Below are 6,783 nucleotides of genomic sequence, written 5' to 3'. Positions count from 1 at the left end.
CAGCCACTGAGCTCATGTCAGAGACAGTCCCTGTTCCCATTACTGGGGAACCCACTTGGATACTGAGCTGCCATGGACTATGTCTGAGTAGGGGTTCTAGGTTATATCTATGTATGGTCCTTGGTTGGAGAATCAGTCTCAGAAAAGACCCCTGTACCCAGGTATATTTTGCCCTTGTGGAGCTCCTGCAAGTATTTTGCATACTTTTAATTTCAGAAACTAACAAACAAACCAACCACAACCCACAATACCCATCCCTGCTATTCTGTGGGAGGAGATTTTCCTGCCTTAAGGCACAAGGACAGGATAGAGGAGGTTCTTCTAGACATGAGCAGAGAGCCACATGAATCAAGCTGCTATGGGAACCACACAGAAAACTAAACAGAGGGCATGGGAATCTTACGGAATCTTTAATCTACTTCTTCCATGTGAGAGACACGCTTATCACCCTCAAGTGTCGGATCTCATCAGGAGCAGAAGCACTGGGCTCCTCTGCTGTACTTCATCTTCATCAATGCCCAGATCTGCTTTAATCATTCACTAGATGTGGTAGATATGGGTTTGGGGATCCTCAAGTGAGAAACCAGAGGAGATCAGAGCAGTTTCAAACAGCAGCACCATCCGGTCCTTGACAGCTTTGTCATTTTTGTCTGCCTCAACCTTCTTTCTGCCACAGGGTTTCCACAATGGGTTGGTAAGGATTGATCTCTAGGTGGTTTGGGTCATCATATAGCCCATTGTAGAGTTTTAGTTTTTACAGTGCCTGGACCTCCATGATCTGCTCCATGTTGGCTGTTCAGCCTTAGGTGATTGTCATAATGTAGCAGGGTAAAAAGCCAAGCCTATTGGAAATTGTCACCTCCCATTGTTTTTTTTTTTAACTTTTTTTTCTATTTTTTCCACAAAAATTATTTATTATCTATCCCAATTGAAGGCCCTTCCCTCAACTTCTCCCAGTCCCGCCCTCCCTTTCTCTTTCTTCCTATCCCCTTCCCCTAGTCCACTGAAAGAGAGAGTTCTCCTCTGCCATCTGCCCATAGCTTATCAACTCTCATTAGGATTGTCTGGATCCTCTTCCTCTGTGACCTGGTAAGGCCACATCAACATCCTTAGTCACCAGGGAAATGCAAATTAAAACATCTTTGAGATTCTATCTTACACAGAGTAACATGGCTAAGATAAAAAAAAAATCAAATAACAACACATGCTGGGGAGGATGTGGAGAAAGGGGAACCTTCCTCCATTGCTAGTGGGAGTGCAATCGTGTACAACCACTTTGGAAATCAGTCTGGCTCTTTGTCCCCTTTTCAACCTTCTTATCCAAGACCTCTTTCATGAACTTGCAGAGATTCTCAAAGTTTACCTTGCTCTCCTCTATTTTCTTCTCTTCCTCATCGTCTGGTAGCTCCAGGCTCTCCTTAGTCCTCCATTCCCATTGAATTCCTTGAGCTGCTGCATGCAGTACTCCTCAATAGATTCAATCCTATACAACACCTCACAGCCCTGCTTCTGTACATGCTCCACAAAGGCAGAGTTGGCCACCTGCTCTTTGCTCTCACCAGTGATATAGCAGATTGATATCTGTGTCTCCTTCATGAGAGACACATACTCTGACAGGGAAGTCATCTCATTTCCCGACTGAGAGAGGAGTGATAGTGTAGGAGACAGTGGTGGTTGGTAGAATCTTCATGGATTCCAAGCTTTAAATTCTTGGAGAATGCCTCATAAAACTCATTTTAGTTCTCTTTGTCTTCAGCCATTTCAGAGATCTCAAGGCACTTCTTTATGATTTTTTTTTTTTTTTTTTTTTTTTTTGTGGATGACTTTCAGAATCTTGCTCTGCTGGAGCATTTTTCAGGAGATGTTCAGGGGAAGGTCTTCAGGGTCAACCATACTACAGATAAAGTTGAGGTACTCAGGTGCCAGTTCATCACAGCTGTACACGATGAACACATGACAAACATACAGTTTGATATTGTTCTCAAAAAGGTCAAAGGGAGCTTGCCGAGGAATGAAGAGCAGTGCCCTGAATTCCAAATGACTTTCTACAGAGAAGTGCTTGACTACCAAGTAGTCTTCTCAGTCATTGGTGAGGTTCTTATAGAATTCATGGTATTTTCCTTGAGTGATGTCATCAGGGTTTCGTGTCCAAATAGGCTTAGTCTTTTTTTTTTTATCAGTTACATTTTATTAACTCTGTATTCCAGCCCTGTCCTGATCCCTCATTCCCTCCCAGTCCCTCCCTCCCTCCCTCCCTCATCTCCACCATGCCCCTTTCCAAGTCCACTGATGGGGGGGACCTCCTCCCCATTCATCTGATCCTGTTTTATCAGGTATCTTCAGGACTGGCTGCAAAGCCCTCCTCTGTGGCCTAACAGGACTGCTCCTCCCTTCGGGGGTGGGGAGACCAAAGAGCCAGTCATTGAGTTCCTGTTAGAAATAGTCCTTGTTCCCCTCACTTTGGGAAACCAATTGGTTACTGAGCTACCACAGGCTACATCTGAGCGGAGGTTCTAGGTTATATCCATACATGGTCCTTGGTTGAATGTCAGTCTCAGAAAAGACCCTGTGCCCAGATATATTTGGTCCTTGTGGAGCTCCTATCCTTTCCCCATCAGACTAACTCCCCTTCTTTCTTATGATTCCCTGTACTCTGCCAAAGGTTTGGTCATGAGTCTTTGCTTTGAAAACACTGCTAGTTAGAGTCTTTCAGATGCGCTCAGTAGACTCCTGTCATACGTTCAATGCACATCCCATCTGTCTTTCTAAACGAGGATTGATCATCTTACCCCATGTCCGCTCAATTGATTATCTTTTTTAGGTGTATAGATTTCATTATGTTTATCATATCTTATAGGTCTATATAAGTGAGTATATCCCATGTTTGTTTTTCTCCTTCTGAAATTTGCAGGCTTAGTCTTATTCAACTCTTCCTTAATATATTTCTCCTCAATCTTCTTAGTCTTCTTTTTCATATCTTTGCCACTGTCATCTTCCTCATCTGATCCCACATCTTCAATCTTAGGCTTCTGCTCATCATCTTTATATTCTTCCCCTTTCTCACCTTTTTCTTCCTCTGCCTTATCATCACTGATCTTCTCTTGTTCTTTCTCCAAGCAGAGGGTGATGAAATTGCCTATGAACTATGAGAGTTTTTTCACTACTTCCTTGGTCCTCCTCCCTTCCAAGTGTTCTGTCTGGTATTCTTTGAGATGAAGGATCACCTTTGTGTCCCAGCCAATGGGCTCACCACAGTCTGCACGAACTATAACTCTCACTACTACTGCTCACCATCATTGTGCTTTGTAATCACAACCACCTACTCTGTCACTAGATAGGCCGAACAGAATCTAACATGTCTGCACAAGCCTGAAAATTCTTCATGAATGCTTTTGTGCCAGACTTAGCAATTGTTCCCAAGTTATTTATGAAGTTAACTTTGGTCATGCCAATGCCTTTCCCCATCGAAGTGAGTGTGGCCTTATGAGGGTTGGGGATGGTATCAATTTTCAGCTTTTTGCTGCTGTCTAGCATGGAAGTATGTCTTAAAAGATTCATAATGAATCTTTTCCAAGGCATCAGAAACATTAGGGATAACTCCCAGAGAAAATTCTTCTTGTTTGAATAGAAAGTACTGATGATGTGGGACAATAGAAGAGGTTTCAGCCTGAAAGGCAAAGGTCTCCACCATTGATACACAGCTACCAATGCCAAATGCTGCAAAATGAATAATTGTTTTTGCTTTTGGAGTTCAAGTCATTTGTATGGTTTGTAAAGAGTCACCATTTGCAATTCCCATAGGAGAGGGTAGAATGGCCATCCCTGTCCCAGATTTAAAATGGTAATGCAATGAGCAAAGGCTCAGTCAATGAAATGCCTGCCACACAAGCAAGGGTTCACATCTCTTGCACCTATGTAAAAAGGTAGGTATGGAAGCATACATCCATAACTCCTGTCACTCTTGTGCTCAGTGGCATGTGGCTATGGAGGTTCCCTGGAAGTAACCAGCCTTTGCTTATCAATGATCAACACGTTCAGTGAGTGACATCCTCACAATGTAAGATGGACACTGATGGAGGAAGATACCCAGTGTTGACTCCACATGTAAGTAAGGACACAGATGGCACACATGCATATGTACATACACATACATGTACATACACACACACACACACCACTAAGGGTATTCATGCTGGCAGGTAGACTTATAGTCTCTCTGAGTTCTCCACTGATAGAGTAATACTGCTATACCAATTGTTATGAAATCCAAACAATGAGATAAAATGAATAATTTTGTCACACATGAAACTATACCCCATTAAATGGTGATACTATTTGCTAGGAACCCCTAATAAGAAGACAGTTTAATATACCAGTCATGAGACTAAGAAACATAGGCATCAGCAGATGCAAAATCTACTAATTGATAATTCCTAAGGTTGTTAGCTTGTCATATGCACACATGCATTGACACAATAAAAATAAACACAGCATATTTATTTTATCTAAAGCATGTCTTTCCCTTGGCAGTATGTCCTAAGGGCAGTCTGTCATCTACCAAGCCCATCTAAAAAGACTGTAGCATCCAATCAATCTTTTGTAGCATGTATGTCTGTTGCTTTTATAATTGTGACTTTTAAGAAAAATGGTAGGGAGATGTAGCTGAAGCTACTTCATCTCTTTTCAGATTCTCAGATAGAACCATTACGGAGGATTCTGGACGGAAATGGCCTACAATGCACTGGTGTTAAGTTTCCTTGCAGACATTTATCAGCTAACCACAATATGCAATCAGCTGCCCACACTGGAGGAAACAAACCAGAAAGCCACTGTTCTTTAATCACAGAACTGAAAGAAATGCATAAGTGAAATGACAGGCTATTAATTTTGGTTTGGAAAACATGAATAGAACTTTTGATGAAGCTTAATTTTCTTTTGGCTCTTCAGAAATGGATAAATCATTTAAAATAAAAATAGATGTGTTATGGAACACTCATTTCTCTCAATATTTATTATTTGGGGAAAGTTTTTTTTTTCTTTGTGAAGAACGATAATGATAAAGCACTCACATGAATGCTTTGAAACAGCACAGGACTCATTTTCTGATGCTTGGCTGAGTTCTAGATGCAGAAATTATTTATTGTAATTTAAGTAAGCTTCCAGTATATAGAATTTTAATTTAAAAGTTATGATATTTCATTAACTGCTGTCACACATTGCTATCACTGCTAAATGAGGTTTGGCCATCACTTGGAGACAGTTTCCTAATGTCTACATTTTTGTCTCCCACCTGAGTCAAATACAGCATTTAAGATAAACATCAGCTGTCATAAGACATGCAAGAAAAATTATAGGTAAGCAGGTAAAAATAGTATATGATTCAAGCTTCCGTATCACATACAAAATTTACATTAATAATTTTACAAGAGGTTTCATTATAAAGTTCACTGATTTGAGAATGGTTGTCAGCCTTTAAAAGTCTTGTCCCTGGTAAGGTATGTATATTCATGTGCATTAAAGGATGTAGTTATAGCAAGACATAAAACAAAGAAAAAAAGTGAAAACTGTTTGGAAGAAAATAGACTTAAATGTGTACACCAGAAAGCCCCCTTTGTATTTGCAAATTCCTTCTACCGTTTGCTAGATAATAGCCAGAACTTTCCATATCTGGGCTGACAAATTCACTTTGAAGAAAGCCGAGGGGATGCACTGAGGAAGCATGTGCAAGCCACCACTGCATTTTAATTAAGACTCATGCTTTCGCATAGCACATATAAGCTGACTTATGTTTCTTGCAGGGTGTGCTAGGGCAGAGGAGCCATCAGGACAAGCTCCCTTCTTAATTACTGAGAAACTTCCTAAGTGAGCAGTGAGGGAACAGGGAACAATGACAGCTTCACAAATAAGTGAATGTACCCGGCGTGAATGCTGGACTGAATCTTCCTTATTTTTTCAGTTTTTACCAAGCCTAGAGATGACATTTTTAAATAACAATTCATCAAGTGTTCCTCTTTTCCCAAAGACTACAGCCTCCTGCCTGATGCCACCAAGACAGCACGGTGGTCACCGGGGCAACAGAGGAGTGAGCAGCATGCAGCCCCCTCCATCTTCTCTGCTACCACACTTCAGGCAGTCATTTATGTTCAATATTTCAAGACATCACAGAAAAAAAAAAAGCCCAGGACACATTCCAGATAAAGACATATATTGAGGTTCTTCATCCTTTATATGCAAATACTTCGAAGATTTTTGAAGAAATGTTTCGATAAAGTTTCACTGTGTTTACCTTCATCGGTAACCTGAAAGCAACTTTTGTTCTCTAAAAGGTTGATTTTCAAGTTTACAGAGTAATCTACCCCTTTGGGGGTTAGAGAGTTAAAGTTACCTAAATATATTCTTCAGTGTCCATTTTGTTAGGCATAAGTGGACATAAACCTTAATTTTTTTCTAGAGAAGAAATACACACACACACACACACACACACACACACACACACACAATTACAATTCTTTAGCTTAAGATCCTGAATGAAGAATAAGAAAATAATAAAATTGGTGATAGAGATGGAGGAATGAATGGGATCTTTTCTTGATTCACTTAGGTTTTGTGTGCTATTAGTCTTGTAAATATTATAGAAATATTTATATGCCTGTGTGAAAAAAAACTTGGAAACATGAGAAAGAGGGAAAACTTTTGTGTGAGCACCTTTCTTTCTTTCTTTCTTTCTTTCTTTCTTTCTTTCTTTCTTTCTTTCTTTCTTTCTTTTTTTCTTGGTAATGAGAG

General features: G+C 40.3%; 1 pseudogene; it reads right to left on the bottom strand.

Moving 5' to 3' along the window:
* Nucleotides 1–410: 410 nt before the first annotated feature.
* On the bottom strand, nt 411–3,691 carry LOC110542976 (heat shock protein HSP 90-beta-like; annotated as a pseudogene).
* Nucleotides 3,692–6,783: the final 3,092 nt, after the last annotated feature.

The sequence above is a fragment of the Meriones unguiculatus genome, chromosome 1 (assembly GCF_030254825.1).
Source record: "Meriones unguiculatus strain TT.TT164.6M chromosome 1, Bangor_MerUng_6.1, whole genome shotgun sequence".
Classification (NCBI taxonomy): domain Eukaryota; kingdom Metazoa; phylum Chordata; class Mammalia; order Rodentia; family Muridae; genus Meriones; species Meriones unguiculatus.
This window is presented reverse-complemented; position numbering and strand designations above follow the sequence as displayed.